The 20,919-nt window shown below is 45.9% G+C and overlaps 1 protein-coding gene across 6 annotated transcripts in view; it reads left to right on the forward strand.

Moving 5' to 3' along the window:
• Window positions 1–20,919, forward strand: part of FARS2 (phenylalanyl-tRNA synthetase 2, mitochondrial) — a 424,763-nt gene that overhangs the window by 277,605 nt on the left and 126,239 nt on the right. The window lies entirely within an intron of this gene.

The following is a 20,919-nucleotide window of genomic DNA, read 5'->3' on the forward strand; positions in this document are numbered from 1 at the left end:
GGTGGCATGTAATATTAGCATTGTTAGGTTTGCAAACCGGATTCACAAGGTAAACCCAGAGATTTCAAATAAGAATCCATAGTGTTAAAAACATGCTGGTGTGATCTTTTTGAGTTCTTTGGAACAGAACAATTGTTCTGTTCTTTTTTGTAGTAAAAAAACCTGAGTGAAAACTAAGTTCTGATATTTTCCAAGGGGTGCCTTGAGCCTATTAAAAAGTCCCTCAAGCCTACCTACATCTAAAAAGGTTGAGAACCACCGATTTAAAGTCTTGCATGAATGTTCCATTTATAGTAATGAGAGTAAATCCAATGATTAGAAGCAGCATAGTACTGGCTAAGCATCACTCTACCCTGTAGATATGCCAGTCTACCTCACCCTTGCCTACAACATATTTGCTATTCTAGTCCTGATCTTTTTTGATCTGTAAGTACTATTTATTTAATCTGTTCCTTCCTCCCTTTTTTCTGAGCTAAGCCATGACTGTTTCATGAAAATGGATGTCAGGTGTAATTTTGGACTTATTTGGACACACAAACTATTGGTGGTATTCAGTGGGAAGAAAAATTCTAAAATTCACCTGCATCATTAGGACACTTCAGATTTTCAGGCATCAGTGTTTCTTCCTTTTGGGGTAAAATCACTGAGGTTGCCTTACTAGGAAACAAGAACCATCTTTCTAATATAGTCTGCCATCTCCAACACCGACAAATGCCAGATGTTGCAGATAAAACTATTTTTGAAGCCATGATCTGGGCAGATTTAACTATATTATGCCCTTTCCAAAATAAAGGATGAGGGGTAAAATCCCATTAGCTGAAACAGTTGTTTAAATTGGGTTTTAGAAATGTTTTTTCTTATCAATGTTTCTGTAGTTGTTGCAGGAAGAAAGGGCAGTGAACTTAACTGCATGATATTATTTCAAGGGGGAAGGGAAGTTTCTGTTTTCAACATGGCTGATAATCAGTTAGGCCCTAAAACCTGCAGGTTGTTCCTTTTTATATTCACACTTTTGACACCATTGTTCTCTTGAATTTGTTGTACATTATGTGTCAGGCCACCCAATTATTTAACTAGCTGGGTAGCCATTTGTGGTTTAATAGATTAATCATACGCAGTTGGTATTTAGCATTTTTCTTAAAGTACACTTGTTGACTGTTTTATTTGGGCAAAGCAACAGAACTGCCACTGGAATTTCTGAGACATCTAAAAATCTTTGAATGACTAATTCCTAAGTGCTTCTAACATTTAAGTGATGCCTCTTACTGTGAGAAGGATTTTTATTTAATATCTCTAGACTAAAAACTTAATGTCCAGCAGAGCAATATAGGATATGATCAGGTGATGAATGTACCTCACTGTAAAGAGCAACAAGATTATATACTGTGGAGAAATTGGAAAGTGAGTTTATTGCAGTTATGCACAGCCTTTTTTTTTATTGTCACTTGGGCAGCGTTATATTGTCAGTTATCACAAGACAATGCCTAGACATGGAGAACTAGTCACACTGATGCTGCTGAAAATACATTTAATTGCTAGTCTTCATGTCAGTGCTGATACCACAGGCTACACATCAAAATGCTGTTCTATAGAAATGGGACATGAAACTAGTTCTGGGCTGGACTTTTCCATTCTCTAATTCTGGATCTTTACTGCCTAGAAAATATCTGTTTCTGTGGTCAGTTCTTGGTTGGTGTAAGGACTGGGTAATAGGTATTGTAGCCTAATGATTGGGCCATTTGGGGAGGACAGAAATTAGGGACCACGGTAACAGACCCAAGGGAAAAATCCAGAGGCACAGTCCAAATCAGAGGATGAATCAAGTTTCAGGAATCAGAAGTCCGTGCCAAAATCGGAGTGAACCAGGAGTCAGAGGACACCAAGAGTCAGAGCCAAAAGTCAGAGACCAAGGCAAAAAACCAATAATTTAATATGGCCATGATCAGTCTGGGATATAACTTGCACCAAAACAGGTGTGGCCCAGTCATTTCCACACTAGGTTTACACGGCAGTTCAGTTGAATTAGCGGTGATTGTTTCTAGGTAAACCGTTAATTTGAGTAATTTACAGGTACTTAATGTGGGACAGTGGATTTGCCTATCTGCAAAATCTAGGGTTTGGTGCAAGATGAGATGTGTGAGCCATGCCCATTGTCTGTTTCCAGGCTAAGTTCTCAGATCCAAGGGGATTTTCCAAAAAGCCATGTTCCAGAAATAAAGCTGAGTAGGCTCAGGTGTCAAAGAACCAAGCCTCCATTGAGGCTTATCACAAGAGACTTTCAGAAAGAACTACTGACTGACCTGCAGGCTGCTGCCATCTGCAATCACCTTGGTGTATACTATATAAACACGTGTAAATCAGGACAAAAGTATTTGAATTGCCTGCCTCGCCTTAAACCCTTCATGCAATATGCTCCCTCTCTACAGGTGCCATGGCATAGTCCTGGCTCTCCTGATTTCACAGCCGGTACTCCCAGTCAAATGCTGCCCAAAACTCTGGCTTGCATAGGGAAAGAGAACTTTAAAGTAGTAGGACTTTGTATCATGTCAAGGGTGAAGTTTCCTTAATAGAGTCCCTTTATGAATACTGCTCCCATCTTTTCTTGTTTGATTGGATTAGGACCTTCTCTGACTGGAAATTGGGGAGCAGGAGTCCATTTCTTAGCACTTGGAGGAGAAGATGATGATTAGGAACAGTCAGCATGGATTCACCAAGGGCAATTTATGCCTGACCAACCTGATTGTCTTCTATGATGAGATAACTGGCTCTATAGATACAGGGAAAGCAGTGGGCATAATATACCTTGATTTTAGCAAAATTCTGATACTGTCTCACACTGCATTCTTGCAAGCTAGCTGAGTAAGTATGGGTTAGATGAATGGACTGTAAGGTGGATATAAAGCTGTCTGGGTAGTCAGGCTCAACTAGTAATCAAAGGCTCAATGTCTAGTTGGCAGCTGGTATCAAGTGGAGTGCCCCAGGGGTTGGTTCTGGAGCTGGTTTTGTTCAGTATCTTTATTAAATATCTGGAAGATGAGATGGATTGCACCCACAGCAAGTTTGCGGATGACACCAAGCTGGGGGGTGTAGTAGATATGCTGGAGGGTAGGGCTGGGATTCAGAGTGACTTAGACAAATTGGAGGATTGGGCCAAAAGAAATCTCATGAGGTTCAACAAGGACAAGTGCAAAGTCCTGCACTTAGGATGGAAGAATCCCATGCACCAGTACAGGCTGGGGGCTGAATGGCTTAGCAGCAGCTCTGCAGAAAAGGACCTGGGGGTTACAGTGCATAATAAGCTGAATATGAGCTAACAGTGTGCCCTTGTTGCCAAGAAGGCTAACAGCATACTGGTCTGCCTTAGAACAAGTGTTGCCAGCAGATCAAGGGAAGTAATGACCTTGCTCTATTCTGCACTGGTGAGGCCACATCTGGAGTACCATGTCCAGTTTTGGGCCCCCAATATAGAAAAGATGTGGACAAGTTGGAGAGAGTCCAGCAGAGAGCAACAAAAATGGTGTGGGGACTGGGGCACATGACTTATGAGGAGAGGATGAGGGGACTGGGTTTATTTAGTCTGTAGAAGAGAAGAGTGAGAGGGGATTTAATAGCAGCCTTTAACTACCTGAAGTGGCGTTTGAAAGAGGATGGAACTGGACTGTTCTCAGTGGTGGCAGATGACAGAAGAAGGAACGATGGTGTCAAGTTGCATCAAGGGAGGTTTAAGTTGGATATTAGGAAAAACCTTCTCACTAGAAGGGTAGTGAAGCACTGGAACAGATTAACCAGAAAGGTGGTGGAATTTCCATCCTTGGAGGTTTTTAAGACCTGGCTTGACAAAGCCTTGGCTGGGATGATCTAGTTGGGGATGGTCCTGCTTTGAGCAGGGGGTTGGACTGGATGACCTCCTGAGATCCCTTCCACCCCTAATTTTCTATGATTCTATGATTTATTTCCTTGGTTTTCTAGCATTTTTCTCTTTGGGGCATTTGATGTGTTCCAGGCATACACCTTGGTACAAATATTTTTTGGTATGATATTTTTTGTTTCATGGTACAACTTATTACATCCCTTCCTATGGAACATGCATTGTGGTTTCTCAGATCTGAGAGGTGAAACCTCATCTTGAGGATCAGTTCACATCTTTGTGGTTTATCATAGTGCTGTGAATGTACCACCTACTTCCCTTTCTAGGGACACTCAGTCCTCATTCAGGAAACTTCCAGACATGCCACACTATTAATAAATAAAGTTCTCCTTATCTTTAGGAACAACATAGAAAACATTTCAGAAATGCCACAAATGTTTGTTTGGTAAATGGTGCTGTCCTTTGAACTTGTTCACTTGCAAACAAATTAATTCTAAATGCACCATTTAAAATGGCTCCAAATGGGGCAATTTTAAACCTTTTTTTTTTAAAGGTAGAGTTCCTTGGATGGTGATTTGTGGATATTTTGTCATTTTTTTACAGCTCATATTGTGTGTATGTAAAATAGAACTTGCTACTGTTTTACTGACAAAATAACTTCCCTAAGTTGTTCTTGCATGCTGTCCAAAACACTTGCAAGACTGACTCACTGAAAATAACAGTACTCTACTCTGCCATATCTGTGATATAGTTGGTTTGTTGAGTGATTGGTTTAGTAGCAGGTTAGGTCTGTGATGCAGAAAACCTCTGTCTGGCAAGGAAACAAATATAATGTACACAGTTCACACTGTTATTTTATTGTTAAGGATCAAAAAGTCTTCAGCCATTGTCTTGAATCTGTAGAGGACTGAATGACTGCTCTGACACACTGGTAGAGGGAATGACCACTGGTATCAGAGCCAAGACCAAAAGGGAAGTCTGCCATATTGCTACCATGACCATGAGTGGTTTATTAAAGTGGGGTTTGAATCTTCCTGAAAGTGTAGTGACTTAGTACATTTACATTTGCAATTTTCACCTCAGAACTATAAACCTGAAATTCAGCTTGTCCCACAATTAAAAAAAAAAAAGATTAGATTCATCCAAATAAGATCAAAGTATATGGAGAGAAGGGGAGCTGAGTCAATATTTAGCTTTTTGCAGGCTTTTTAACTGACTTTCTTACTCTGAGGACTTTAGCACTTAGCAGAAAATGCTGTAAAAAATAAAACTTTGTGAGAACACAGTAGAAGAATTTTTGGCTAAGGTCTATTGTAGGTGTTATTTCTGTGTATAATACCCTATCATATATGGAATTCATGTGTATCAGAAACAGTCCAAGACCCTGGGCATGTCTACACATGCAATTAATGCATTTGAATAAACTGAAGTTTATTGCCATGGAGTTTATTCCTGCGCAGCATATGGAGCCCAATCAGAGCAGCTCAGTCTGGCAGGGGATCTGGGGGTCAGCCTGCCAGCCCAGGGCTGCTCCAACTAGGCTCTGTCACAACCCAGTGATTTTTGGTGCCTCGGCACAATGGGATTTTCTTGCCACATGAGAGCCTCTTGCACAGCAAGGGTTTTGCTGCACAGAGAAACCTCGGTGCAAGAGAGTTCCCGCCAATTTGCAGCCTTCTTTGCAGGGTGCATTTCTTCCTTGCAGCACAGAAATGCACGGTGCAAAGAGTTCCTGCTATTCGAATGCAAATTTGTGTCCCGCTATTGGCCAGTGCTAAATTATTCACACGTGGCGGCTAGTAATTGGCTCGCTGGCCGTTTAAAATTCCGCGCGACTTCCGCCCAAGTCGAAGAACTTTGAGCACGCTGCAGAGTGCCTCTGAAGAGATCTGACTCGCGGCTAGCTGATCGATAGACTGATCACCTATCGATCTTTCTTCCCGTCGCCGAGCGCAATCCCAGACATACCCTTTTCCCGCCGGCTTGAATTGCGGACGGATTGACTGGCTTTGGGCCCCCCAGCTGGAACAACCCGTGTGGTTGTTCAGAAGACCAGACCACCTGCGTCGTGATTGCAAGCGGCGTGAGTAAAGTTTTTTGCAACCGATAAGTTGTGTCTGCCTCTCCATTCACCAGCCCGCCCTAACGTACGAGCAATTTCTAACTTAACTCGAGTCGGCTCTGGCCATCCGAGACAGGCTCCTCATGATGTGGAGCAGCTGGCTGAGTCATGAGGGTGCTTCAGTACAGGAGCTGCCTCCTGGCTAGCTCTGCACTGAAGCACTCTGTGCCTCAGGCAGCCAGGGCAGTATCTACCCGTGCGCTGCTGTGCATGAAAAAACTCTGCAACAGAGTAGTACTTGTATTTTATTAGTACTACCCTGCTGTGGAGTTTATTAGTTGCACCATAACAGGAGCACGCATGTAGACACCAGAATGTTTACTGCACAGTTAGTCAACTGCGCAGTAAATGTCTTGTGTAGACACACGCCCTGTCAGGCAACCTATGATAACAGTAGTGTAGTAATTGCATTCTATTTCAGTGATACTTGCCATATGCTGATCGATATATGGATGAAAGAAAAGGACAATAGAAGCTTAAAAGCAATGATTGTTTAAAAAAGCTGCAGCCTTTCAGTGTCCAAACAAATAAGAACCATGAGTTTGAGAAAAATACTGCAGTTTTGGGGATAACTTTTTTGGCTGGAGATTGAGTTTGTCCAGATCCTGGAAAAATGCCAGCAATTAATATATAGAAAAGACTAGGGTAGGCATCGATATTCACTCATTTTGGGGCACAAATTACTGTGCTAAATATATCAAGAGCTCTCTCAGCCTAACCAGACCTTAGAGAGTAAACTTTGACTAAACAAGACTCCCTGTTTGTTGGCTGGAGAATATGAAAAGGCTTTTCATTGAATAAAATTTCAAAAGCTGTTAGTTTGCAAGTAGGGTTTTTTTCCACTTGACAACCAAAACTTAATTGTAACAGAAGCCAGCCTAATGAAGTTAGATCAATTATAAAAAGTGGCAACACAAAATTAGTTCATATGTCTATCGTGTCTTCATTTGAGGTGAAGTGAAAATACTCTGTCCAGTAGGGAGCAAAATGCCATCTTTACATTTAGGGAATGTAAATGCATGCATATTTACCTCTGTGGATCTCTGCTGTTGGTCTCGACTCCCTTGTTCTTCAATGCAACAGGTAAGTCTTCCATAGAAAAGAAATGTCTTCTGCTGTAATCACAGGTTTGGAAGTAATGAAGTTTGATGATTAAACCAGACCAAATAACTTACACTATAACTGGCTATAAACTGAACAATTATAAGGATGCTCAACAAGAAACCTACAGTCTGAAAAACTGTTGTGAGTTCAGAAATATTGAGGATGAATTGCTGTTTGCAACTGCAGGAAATGTAATACTGCCAACTCGGGAAAATGCCTACTGCCTACAGAAGGCTATTGCAAAACCTCAAAAGAGGACACAGACAGGACTGCAAGGCCTTGTCTCCACTCCTGCTGTAACCTTCTCTTGACAGTATCTTTGGGCTGTAAAGGTCACATCAAATTTGCATTGATTTTATTCATGGTATTTAATGAAAAATTAAATACTGTAGGCTCCATGTTATCAAGGCATTGTAAAGATGCAACTAAACCCAAAATCATGGTTTGCTGAAATGCCAAAGAGATAAAGCAAAAATGTGTACAATGTGACCAGTAAGCAAACAAAAGTAAGGATTATGACAGTTGTAAAGTTAGCAGCCACAATATTAAAAGAAACAGATGGGCAAGCTGTTTTCAACCATTTATTTGACAAATTTAAGCCATTTATTGTTTGTAAATTATTTGCAAACATGTTTGGATTTTTACTGATGTGTTGTTCAGATTCATTTGATAAATAGAACAGACTTGTCTAAGGATTGCTTGCAAAAACGACTCTCTGTGACTTGCTCTCCGTATTCATTACTTGCATTTTGCTTCTGCTTTGTGATTAGTCACTTGAATCATATGGTACTGTTTCTGTTACCTGACTAAATGCCTGCTTGCAAATCCCCAAAGACCTTTCAAGGTTAGTGGTGTGGTGGAGCACCTTTGGGGGTGCTTGCCGCTTGAGGGCTCTCACAGGCTCTGAAGGGAGCCTGCTTTGGAGGAGCAGCAGGGGAAACCTTCCCCAGGTGCCATTTTAAGGGGAAGGTGTGGCAGGGCACTGTTGGTACCTTCCACTTTAGGACCAGAGCCAAGCAGCCAGCAGGTGCTTGATTGTATTGGCAATTTTAGATCTCTGGCCACCCATATAAACAGGGCAGTTCGCTGCTAGCAGGCCAGGCAGCAACATAGCCTGGCTTCAAGGCTTCATGTATCATCCTGGAGGTAAGGGAGGAGCTGTAGGGAATGGTTTGGAGGCTCCTGGTCCTGGGCATGACCTAAAACTGCACCCTGCCAGGGGTGGTTGGCCTGGTGGGGATCTCAGTGGTACGGGAGCCCCTAGGAAATGCCAGGCCAGTTATCAACCCAGTGAAAGGCGGGTAAGAGTGCCTTAATCCTAGCCATCACCTTCGGGTGGGTCTGATAACATTGGAGGTAGTTGGGGCCAGGCACGACTACAGCCATCTGAGCCCTGTGGGGTGCAAGACCCCGAGGAGGAAGAGTTGGGGCCAGGCACAGCTATGGCCACCTGAGCCCTGTGGGATGCAAGACCCCTGAGGAGAAATATTTGGGTGCCAGGCATGGCTGTGGCCACCTGAGCCCTGTGGGGTGCAAGACCCTGAGGAGGAAGAGTGGAGGCCAAGCATGGCTGTGGCCACCTGATCTCTGTGGGGTGTAGGACCCCAAGGAAAGGTATTTGGGGCCAGGCACAGCTATGGCCACCTGAGTCCACCAGAGAGGGAAGCCCTGTGGCCCCAAGGGGGGGGGGGGGGTGTGGAGCCCCAAGTGAGAAGAGCAGAGATGAGTAGCCCCAGTGAGGGGGCGGTATGGAGCCCCAGTGAGGGAGCGGCCCTAGTGAGGGGGCAGAGATGTGGAGCCTCAGCGAAGCGGGGCAGTGAGAGATCTAGAGCCCCAGTGAGGGGGCAGAGATGAGGAGCCCCAGAGAAGGGGGAGGAAACCAGTATGTTTATATATAGAGAGACAGAGAGTTGCCCCCGGAAGGGACCAGAGCAAGCTTAGACCTGGTTGGGTAATTGGCTGGCCACTACCCCGGTGAGGGTCACGGGAGAGGCCCAAAAGATGGTATGTCTGCCACCCAAGGTATGAACTATCTATGCCTATGGCCTAAGGGGCCCGCTGCAAGAGGAAGCAAGGTGGCATAAGTTGTTGATGCGTGAAAGAGACCCTGTGAGAGGGGGTGGAGTGTGAGAGGCCCTCGTTAGAGGACGGCGGTGTGAATGTGAGTGTGTCTGAGGCCTGACAATGAGGCCTAAGCTTGGTCTGGCTGTAGGCCGGGAGCACTGTGTCATCTGGATGCCATTTGCGGGGCTTGGGCTGTGGTGCAGGGGAGGATCAGAGCCACATATAGCACCCCCTGGCATCGGGGCAAGAATGGGCAGCCTCCTGCCTTAATTAACATCGTAATTAATTAAGAACAAGGCATAGCAGGAGAGTCAGGTGGGTGGCGTGCCCAAAGGCAAGTGGGGAGACTAGCACTGTGGCAATGTGGGGCTTATCTGCTGGCTGCTTGCACATCAGCTGTGCAAACATCTGATGACTACTTTTTTGTAGAAGTATTTGTGACATTTTCAGCCTTGAATGCTCTGGTGAACAAATGTTAGCAAAAACAAAGAGTTGTGGATAGTGAGAGTTTTATAGGCCCTTACAGAGGGAATAGTATTTCATCTGTTTTTCGTATTTTCTGCAGTAACAGTGCAGTAACATCTCTAAGCTCAGTACTTTTTATTTTATTGGATTATTTATCTAATATGTATAGAAGCATGCCAATGGTTAAATAATAAAGGGCCTTTTCTTTCAGAAAAGAAATAGGTTTCTTCTTTCAGAGAAAATATATGTTGGACAAAAGGTCAATTGGAGGAAAGATTTATGCCCATCGTAAGTAAGCGATTCAGACTGCTGCCTCAATCTTACAGGATTCCTGTAGGGAAGGATCAGATTCCTGCAGCCTATTAAATTGTTAAGCTATTAAAATTAGTAATGCATCAATGCACAGATGAAATTCTAGTGAAGAAAATGAGAATACATGCGCCAGAAATAAAACTAAAAATACTAGTCAATAATATTGAAACTTAGCCACTATTAAGTAAAATATAAAGTCTTTCATATGTATATAATAGAAAACTAAGCTCTCATCTTAAAACCAGAAGATGTGGTATGTGTGAAGCAACCAGTTTAGGAGAAATGACTCCATTTTTAGCTTGTACCATTACAGGTAATGATAAGAACAGGCTCAGTGAACATCAAGTAAAAATTCACTTGTTTGAATGAGATATGAGAGTCAGCAATCAAATAAAACAGACATGTCTGAATGCAGGTTTTCAAAAAATGTACCAAAGGAGAGATTTCCCCAAGCTTTTAAAACTCTTAAATATTGTTAAATACCTTGATTCCAATATGATGTAGAAGTTTTGAAACTGCAAAATGGCTCTAAAGCTGGTGTTGCAGCTTTTGGAGGATCATATCTTAATAACTGAGTCTTCAGATGGTGGCAGCCAGTGACACAACTTTCAGCACAGGGAATGCAATGGGTAAAGATGTGCGCCTAGGGAGGGCATCCCATTACTGGCAAAAGATCCTCTTGGCTTGGCTGATGGCAGGAGTAGAAAAGTGAAATGGGGCAGGTTGGGAGTACAAATAAGCAGCTTGGTCTATAACTGCTACAGAATGCTTCTCTCCAGAATGAGGAACTGAAATGAGAAGTGCTGACATCTGCATATTTCTACCTGGGCACTTTCCAAGGCAGCACACCTCAGTTCCTCTGCTTTCTGCTGTATATAACGGAATAGAATACAGCAGGCTCATCTGTTTTGAAATTTTTTTGAATATCACTAGATATTTTTCTTCTAGTGCAGGATCTGGGCACTGACTTTAGTAGTTTGACGCAGAATCTTCTCTTGTGAAAAGAGGTAAGGAATATGATATCAGGAAGACTGGAGGAAGGAAACATACAGCACTGTAATTCAGAAATGCACTGTGTTCTCAGTAGTATTTAAGTAAATTTTTAATCAGAACAACTAAAATACACTGGAAAAAGCAGCCTCGGGGAGAGGAAGGGGAAAAATTGATTTTGCTGCCTTCCTCATGCAATGGTGTTAAAAATACAGGAACCTGGGAGTGGGAAGGAAAGGTTGCTCCTGCCTTCCAATGACTTTCCTGTGCACTTCTATTCTTTTACAGACAGAATTGTACATTGGTGATGTCTATAAGTAAGTGTTAAAATAGGAACAAAGAAAAGCCATTTACTGCTGTGATGTAGCAGGCATATGTTGCCACCATTTTTTTAAAAATAGTCTAAAGACAAGAATTTTTTAGGGTGATATCTTTTATTGGACCAACTGCATGGTTGGGATAATGTTAGACAAGCTTCCAAATGCAAGGTATTCTTCACCAGGTCTGAGGGAAGAAGCAGGGAGAGCAATAATTAAAAACAGCATGTAGGGCTGTGAAACTGAGGGAGAAAGAGATTCCCAGGGGTAGCAGAGAAAAAAACAGAAGAAATGAAGCTGGGTTAATGGGAGCTCAAGACCTTTGAAAAGGAGGGAGGGTCATTATTACCTAAAGTGTGAAGGAAGAATTTCAGGAATGAGGTAGATTATAATATGCCATCAGTCAATATCAGTGTTCAATCCTTTGTTCTTAGGGCCTCACTACACTGTAATTTTGGGCAGCTCCTGGATCTCTACACCTGGACTGTCCTGACATTGAGCATTTATACACATACTTTTTTGTCCCACAACTCATCGGAGATCTGCCGCTTCAGAGAAGATTAATCGAGTCTGCTCTGCACGCAGGCTGACATACACTGCCATTGGCGACACATAGGTGGTGCACATGTACCCCCTGAGACTGGCTGTGCACCCCCTGCGAAAAGGCACTGCCGACACTGCCAGTGGCACCTGCAGGCAGTTGCTGCTAGCTACTCCCCTCCCCTTGCCACTGATACCGCCAGCAGCATCTGTGGGCAGTCTGCGATCGCCGCTGGACATTGCTGCGGGTGGTTGCCAACCACAGGTCGGCGCTTGCCATTCCCCCACCGGCAACACTGCTGTGGCCACCTGCGGCAGCTCCCAGCTTGCTGTCGCCTGTGGGAGCTCACCATGCCCACCCCTGCCAGCCTCTGGGGGCATGTGGCGTTCATGTGCACTGTGCTTCATTGCATGCAGTTGTATAAGCGGCAAAATGCACATCAGTATACAGAGAATGGTGGCAGTACACTTTTGAACTAAAGCACCTTCTGTGTGTTTTAGTTCAAAAGCACACCACCATCATTTTCTCAGCACTGACACGCATTTCGCCACTTATACAACTGCAAGCGTCGCAGTGCCAGGCACTTTTCAAAGCACCCGGTGCTACGGATTTTACATATGTACAAATGCCCCAATACACCTAAAACTAGTTTTAAGCACTTGTTAGGCAGCTCAAAGTTTTGCCACTCCAGGGCAGGATTATTTCTGATCCATGTTACTCCACTCATGTTTCGCTATGGTGTAGCAACTCTAGGCTACAGCTTACTGTAAACATCCTACCTTCCCGTACTCCACTGACCCAGATTGAGTCCACTGCTCCCCTGCCCTCCCCAGCACCCCAGACCCACACTCACTGCCTCCCTGCTCACTTCCCTCCCCCCCCACCTCCGCTTGCTTGTGGCTGCCCATGCTGTCTGTCCTGGGGGAGCAGGTAAGGAAGGGTTAACCTGCCTGTCTAGCCCCTGCCACTGCAGGGGGGAACATTGGGAGGGCAGGGGGAGGAAAGGGAGGAAAACAAGGGGAGCCCCAGGGAACAAGGGGCAGGGGGGAGACCTGCAACAGGAGTGGGGGGAATTCTTACCTTTCAGTCCTCCAGGTTCCTGCTGGCCAGAACACAACTGCTCCAAATTCGACCTAGTACTAATACTGACCAACGTTTCTGCAGCTCAGTGTAACATGTAACAAGGTCCTTACTATCCAGCCAGCTTAAGCATTTTTGTTCCTAAGTTTGCCTTTTTTTAAATGTGTTTTGTAAATTTTCCTTGGGCATGAGGATAGTGAGGTCAGAAAGGAAGTGGTTGTTCTGTGAAACGTTCTTACTAATGTTAATATGTCTCTATTCTTTATATTTTTATTATGAGAGTTTATTCTGGCGTGTCTTGGTTGTCTAGTTCTACCCACAAAGTTACCTAAGTGCTTTTGCTGCATTAGACCAAACATGTCGCATTTTGGGAGAGATGTGTAGTATTCATAGATTCTGTGGGTTTGTTGTGGGCCGTGTTGATTACTGTAGTGGTGGAGATGTGTTGACAGGTTTTACATCTATTGCTAAGGAAAGGCTGTGTCCCATTTGATGTTTGAAAAGGGAGGATTTGCTTCTGATGATGAGTTGGGCAAGGTTGGGAGGCTGCTTGAAAGCCGGAGCAGAGTGGGTAGGAATATTTCTCTCAAGGTCTGTTCTTTATTGAGTATAGGCTATAATTTTTTACTATTCTTCTTCCAGTGTGGGGTGGTAGGTGTTGGGTCACAGGGCCTTTCTTTTGCATTGTAACAGGTTACTGCAAGATATTTTGCTGACACTTTCAAAGATATGCTTTATTTCTCTACTGGAGTGTCCTTTGTGTATAAAGGCAGATGTCAGGTTGGCCAGGTAGATGTTGTGAGTCTTCTCAGAGTAAATGTGGTGGTATCTGAGGGCCTGACTATAAATTACAGCTTTTTTTGTATGTTTGGAATGATTGCTGGTCTTGTGGACATAAGTATGGTGGTCTGGGTTTTTTGTATGTGGACGTTTGTAGAGTGCTGCATGTGGATTGTGGTATCTAGAAAGTTGATGTTAGTACAGGAATATTCCAGAGAAAGTTTGATCAAGGGGTGATAGCTGTTAAACCTGTGGTGGAAATCAGTAAGTGAGCCCAGGTGTTCAGTCCAGATGATGAAGGTATCCTCTACGTAATGCAGGTAGAGTGCAGGTTTGATGGTGTAGTTTTTGAAAAATTCCTTCTCCAAGTGGCTTATGAAGAGGTTGACATATTGAGGAGCCATTTTTGTGCCCATAACTGGGCCCATGGTTTGGAGGAAGTGTCTGTTATTGAAAATGAAGTTTTTGGGTGGCAGGATGGATGATTTATGGATTTGGATGTAAACTACTCAAATGACTTACCTGTACCCTTTCTTGTGTGTATGTGCTCCCTTCCCCACCACCCTCCCACCCGCACAAAAACACAACATGACAAAAGAAGCAGATCTGTAGGGGGGAATTCAGATTCCATTCTTGACTACATTCTGTCAAATTGCTCCTCTGATTAGAACACAAAAAAGCCAGTAACCGTATATTTCTCTCTCGTTTCCTGATACTGTGCACATTTCATCAAAATGCAAATCAGGCAAGACCAACATGGATTTTTTAACTTTTGTTTGTTTCATAGGGATGTTTTTTCTGTCTTGCTTTAGTTTTGCTTTTGCAAGAATTGAATTACAGCAAAATAACGCTAAAACTCTGGTTGTGGCTGGTATTACACAAATTAAAACACAGTTAGTTCAGTCCCTGAGCAACTCTCTGTTCTTCATCCTGAACACGTTACAGTTTGCTGAGGGATTCTTTGAGATTACCTTTAACTGCTGACCTGGCAGTGTCCCAGAAGTAGTTTCTCTGCTAAGATCACCAGAGGAACAGAGTCTGTTTGACAATAGTTGTCAGAGGATAGAGGCCTCTTGTTAATGAGCTTTGTCCTTTAGTGCTCTGGTGCTTTTCTCTCCTTTGGTCAAATAAGTGGAAGACTAGTATTTCTGTAACAGATTAATAATTTACATAAAGCTCTTTTGAAGGCTGTTGGTTGGCTTCTGGCCCTTTGCATCAACTATAATCATAGAGCAAGTTTACACAGTAGCTTGTAATCACAGGCAAACCCTTCCATGTGTCATTTCTCCCTGAAAGGTAGTTCAGTGTAGTGGACAAAGGTAGGAGTTTAAACTAGACCAATACAGGCTAGAAAGGAAGAGTGGTAATTAACCACTGGACAATTTACCAGCAAGGGCCATGGTCAATATTGCAACACTAATTTTCTTTTTAAATCAAACACTGAATGCTGTGTTTAAAAGAGGTGCTCCAGCTAAAGCAGCCTTTAATTCAAGGGAAAAGTAAGGCCTGTGTGTGGGGGGAGGTTAGGCTGGATGATGATAATGGTCTTCCCTGACTTTATAATCTATGAAAAACCTAATCAGACTGGTAGCTTATGTTGAATACAGCACTGAATATTTGTTGTGGAACAGTTTCTCTATGGAATAGAATATAACAATCCTCTACCCTGCTGATATATGTCAGCTGCATCAACCAACATGCTAAGTCTGCTCATGGTAGAGCCCAGGGGGTGTAGTGGGCCTTAATGAGGCAGGGATACGATTTGCAAGTGAATAGATGTTCACTTTTGCTTCCAAAAATGTAGGCATATGCCTGCAGTGGCTCAGGCTAGAAGCCAGGGGGCGCCAGAGCAGCTCTCCCTTCCCTTCCTCAGCAGCTGGAAGGCTGGAGGGAAGCTGACCTGAGGGGGGTTTGGCTAGGCCCCCACCCTGGCCTATAGAGACACCAGCTGGGGTGTGTCTGGAGGGGGAGTAGGAAAGCAGCCCTTGCCAAGCTTATTCCCAAGGCCAGACACACTGGCCAGGGCAGTGCCTCAGGTGAAGGAGGTTAGGGGGGAGGATTAAACTCCCCTGTTTGGGCATGGGCACAGGGACCTCAGCTAGGGTCTGCCCAGCTTTTCCCCCTGCTTGCTGCTCATATGGTGGGGAGCCTGGCCAGAGCTGGCTGGCATGGCCCTACTATCTGCCCGGGGCTGTGACTGTGCCTGGGGTTGCCAGGCTGGAGCTGTGGGGCTGAGCTGGGCCGGCCCATGGTTACTGCTGAGGGCAGATGTAGAGGGGCTAGCCTGGGCTAGGCTATGGGGGCCGAGTAAATCCCAGTGGGCTGCAGCTCTGGCTGGTGCCATGGGAGCTGTGCTGTGGGATTGCTTCCAGCTCCCTGCACCAGTACTGGCGGGGCTGTCATGGAGCCACAGCTGGCTTGGCCGCCTTCCACCTGCTCTGCCTGCCCGCAGGGGCTGCTCATCGCACTGGGTGGGCAGAGTGGGTAGAAGGCAGCCAGAGCTGAAACCATGCACTAGGCAGAAGCTGCTGGACTGGAGCCCCCTGCCCCCCACCCTACCACCTGGAGCATCGCAGCAGGGGCAGGAGTGGTATGAGGAGAATCCACTGCAGGTGATGGGAAGCTGTGTGCTGGCTGGGCTTGGCAGAGCTGTTCTGCTCCCCTCACCTCCAGCTGTGACTCCTGCTCCTGCTGCACCACGCATCACTGCTCCAGGTGGGTGGAAGCTTCCTGCCCACCCACCCAGAATGGTGCAGCAGGGTCAGCGGTGGCAATGGCAGCAGGAGCTGGAGCAGGCAGCAGGAGCTGGAGGTGAGGGAACAAGAACAGCCCCGCTGGCCCAGGCCAGCATGCAGCTTGTGCTGCGGGAGCAGCCACTGGGGTCTGCACAGGACAGGGGGAGCAGCAGTAGCTGCCAAGCTCAGGGCCTGTTGGCACCTCCAAGCCAGCCCAGGTAGCCCACTGCCTGGCCAGCCCCTACCCGTGCTTCTGGGCTCTGCTGTCATAGAGTGGCAGTCAGCTGAGAATGGCCCTGCCCCCACGGCCTGGCCTGGGCTGACCCTACCAGGCCTTTCCCAGATGGCTGCTGCTGTATGACATCGCATCCTGGCCTGGGTGTGGGGAGCTGGAAACAATCTGGCCTCACACCTCCAGTGACCCCAACCTGAGCCGCAGCCTGCTGGGAAGTGCCCGGCCCCCACGGCCCAGCCTGGGCTGGCTCCTCCACATACAACCTCAGCAGTGCCTGCAGGCCAGCTTGGCTCAGCCCCACAGCCCCAGCCGGGGGTGAGGCAGGAAGATGGCAGGGCCATGCTGGCGGACTATGGCCATGCCCCCGCCCCAGCCCTTGCCAATAGAGTGGAGCAGGGGCTGTGGATGGGGTGGGAAATGCTTGACTGTAGCTGCTCTGCCCTGGCCAGGCAGATTCCAGCTGCCAGTGGAACAGGGGATGGAGAGAGAGATTAAACACGCCTCCCCTCCCCCTTTGCTTCAGGCTCTGGATGGGGCTGCCCATACCCCCGTTCCCCCGCCTCTCCTACTGCTCAAGTGAGGGTGGGAATGCCTAACAGGGCCTGCTACACCCTGGCCAGGCAGACCCTGGCTGTGGTCCCCCAGTCGAAGAGGCCCCCCCTCCCTGCCATGCCGCACTGTCTTCTGGCCATGCCCCTGCCGCTGCTGAGGCTTAAGAGCAGAGGGGCAGGGCTCTCGGAAGCAGAGAGCACAGCCAAGCCCAAGGCTGCAGAGCATGCTGGGGGACTCTGATTTAACTTGAACCAGGTAGGGGTCTGGGACAGAAGTTTCATAAACCAGTTTGACACAAATCAGTTAAGTGATCCTACATTCCAACCAGATTTATTTTAAATTTGTTTCAGACATTTTGAAACTGGTTTATGTGCATTGAACTTCTGTTCTGTTACAGGTTTTAACCAGTTTCTGATCACTTAAACCAGTTTGTGTAATTTCTGTCCCTAGCCATAGAGACTCCCAGGGCTGGAGATTCCAGGGCATTGAGGAATCTGTGTTCCTTTGTGTCAGAGAGCCTGCAAGCCTTGGCTGGAGATTCAGCTTTTGGGTTTCTAGGTGTCCTGCTTCTTAGTGAGGGGTATATGCTATTAGTTTTATTTTGGAAAGATCAAACTGATATTCCTGGCGGGGGTTTCCACAAAACAAAACTGTGACAGGTGTCAGCCCTACTTACAGCAGTACTGGTGTCCACATGCCTGATCTGTGGGTAAACTGGATGGCACCACATGGCCAAAAAGGAGCTCTGCTGGTTGGTTCAGTGCCTGAAGGTTCCAGGCTTAAAGGAAGCCCAGAAATGGAGCCAAGGGAGAGAGAGGTGGGAGCACTGGCAATGGAGCCAAATGCTGGAAGGGACCTGGTGTGTTCATTCGGGGCCAGCATGCCCAGAGGGGCTGCATGTGCCTGTCTTGACACTCTCGCATCCAGGAAGGACCTGGACACATGCCATATAGTCAGCAGGGAGCTGGTTTCTCTCTCTGGAGGTATAGTCCCTGGAAAAAAACCTAGAAGCCTGTACTGCCCAGGCATCACAGGTGATTCAGACAGGCACCAGTTTGATTGCCGCAGCTGGCAGGCCAAGCAGCCCAGACCCAATGTCACTCACCAGCACCCACGACGACCCCGTCAAGAATACGCAGTCAGCTGGGGCTGGGAGAGGGCAGCCCAGTGGGCACTTCTGGAACCTGCCAAGGGGAGAACCTGGCATGGGACCCCCCTTGGCACCACACATTTTGGTCAAGTGTTCACAGACCCAGAGTGTCCTGAAGAGGGATTGGCTGAACCATGAGCACCGTGCAGGTATGGAGAGACATCTCTTGAGGCATTACAGTACCTGGCTGGGCAGAACTTGGACCAGAAACTATGCCCAGCAAGGGGCATCGCTGACTCAGGAATTTGTGGGAGAAGGGTGCACCAATCACCAAAACACCCACACACTGAAGAAAAGCAATTGGTGCGGGGGCATCATTGCCCTTCCCACCACACCATCTGAGCTATTTTAGTTGAATTGATGTTATGTTGTTATTTTGACAAGCATACAGAGCTGCAGCCAGACCCCCTGCAGCCATCATCATCACCAGGTCTCAGTGCAGGAGGAGAGAGCCCCATCACCAAATCTTAGCATCATCCAGGCTGATCCTAAACACCCGAGCAGAAAGGGGTGTGGGGTAGGGAAGGAGGAGCCCCACAGAAGATGGGCCAGCAGAGTCACTCTGGGTCCTATGGGAACCACTGAACACCACCTCTAGAGGTAAAACCCAGTATACCAAGAAGTTGTGGTGGGTGAATAAACCCAGGTACGACAACGCAGGAAGCAGAGCACGTCCATCGGCTGGTGCAGTGGTCATGGTCCTGCCCCCAAAATAAACACCTTCAATTTTACTTTGTACAGGGTAATTTTGAAATTCCTAGGGTTTTTTTGCAATTCAGAAAGAATACTTACTCAGAACATCAGAAAATCTTGTTTTCTACTTGCTCTGCTCCTATTTCTCATCTATGATTCTTTTGGGGATGAAGACACAGATTGTGGAAAGCAAAAGGACCTTAGGACTTTATTACATAACTTGCTGTACTGGAGCATATATCTGTTTGCTGTTGTACCTATATCTGTAAGCACACAGGCATTCAGAATAACATTTGACATTCCATGTCCTTTTAAAAAGCCTTTTTCCCATATAGATTTTTTAATATTGAAGCTTCAATTTTTAAATGTCAATGAGATTTGAGTACCTAACTCCCTTGGGTTCCTTTTGTCATGACCCAAAGGCATGATTTTGTGTGTGCTTCAGCACCAGAATTATCCCCGCCAAGTTGCAGCTTCATTGCACGGGAGAGTTTCCTGTTGCAGAGGAAAACCCTGGTGCAGGGACGAGTTTCCCGCCTTTTCTGCAGCTTCTTTTGCAGAGTGCATTGCTCGAGTTGCAAGAGGAATGCACAGTGCAAAAGAGTTCCCGCCACCGGTATGCAAATTCGTTCCCTCCTATTGGCTAGTTTTAAATTATTCCCACGTGGCGGCTAACGATTGGCCTGTTAGCCGTATAAGAGGCTTGAGCAGTTTCCGCCCAAGCCGAAGAGGACTCCACATCCATCTCATGGGGACTCTGGATACACGGCAGGGTAATAGAAACCCTGTGTGAGATTCAGAGGAGGGTGGCCGCCTGATCCATCGCCCACCTCTTCCCGTCTTCGAGCGCGACTTTTATAAGACGTATCTACGATTCTGATTTTGGTGGCTCGTTCACCCAGAGCATCCGGAGCTCTGTTCCATGGAGCCTAGCAACCTCCACGAGACCGTCTGTGTTGTCTGTCTGTAACCGCAACTCAAGCAAGTTTTCCAGCCTACACCACTGGCATCTCGGTGTAAGTAAACAATCTTTTAAACTACCGCTAAGCGTTTGTGCCTAATTCCAGCTCGACGGCCTTCCCTCTCCGACCCGGCGTGCCCGGGCTGCTGGCCACAGCCCGCGTGCAGCACGGAAAAGGGCTCGGGTCGCTCCTGGCCCGCACACCTTTAAAATAAAATCAAAGCCCTATGTCAGAATGTTTCAAATCTATAAATGTCATAAAATTTTGTCATGGAGTGAGTGGATATAAAAGAAATGGTGTCCTCTGAGAACAATGTGCCTCTACACAATAAAAGCCAGATCAGCATCTGCTTGGCTGTAGCTCCATTTGCTGAGAAGTAGAGACTGGGTGCAAGAGGAATAGAGAAATACTTTCTCAACTATATTAAGAAAATTAATCCTTGCATATTATGATATAGCATTAATTATCTGACATAATTTTTCTTCTGGCCTGTTCCCATTTCTTTTCAAGTCTTCCCTTCCCTCTCTCTTTTCACCTTGCTTTCATCCTTTGTCATTCTTCTTTTTCCTGTTGCCTTGTTGTTTGTCTCTGGTAACAGAATCATTGCTTTTGGAGGTACAGGAATGTAGGAATTTTCACTTTGTGCCTACATGGGGAAAAAGCTATACAAGAATGAATGCTGGTGGGGAATAAGACAGTGTCCAGAGGCCTGTTGAAAATCTCTGAACTGGAATCTACACTGTACTCAATGTAACAGCAGTGCATTTTGGTGCTCTAGTTAACCTTCTGTTAGTGCTACCTGTGGACAGGCTCATTTTGCTTAATTCCTTTCCTAATGGGGAGAGTGAGAATTTGCATTTTCTACACTAACTTGAATGTTATAGGATTTGTATTCATTTTACTGTAGAAAAGGTTGCAGATGGGAAAAAGAGAATAGCGAAAAAGCTCT

Source organism: Alligator sinensis, unplaced genomic scaffold (genome assembly GCF_000455745.1).
Source record: "Alligator sinensis unplaced genomic scaffold, ASM45574v1 scaffold220_1, whole genome shotgun sequence".
Taxonomy (NCBI): domain Eukaryota; kingdom Metazoa; phylum Chordata; order Crocodylia; family Alligatoridae; genus Alligator; species Alligator sinensis.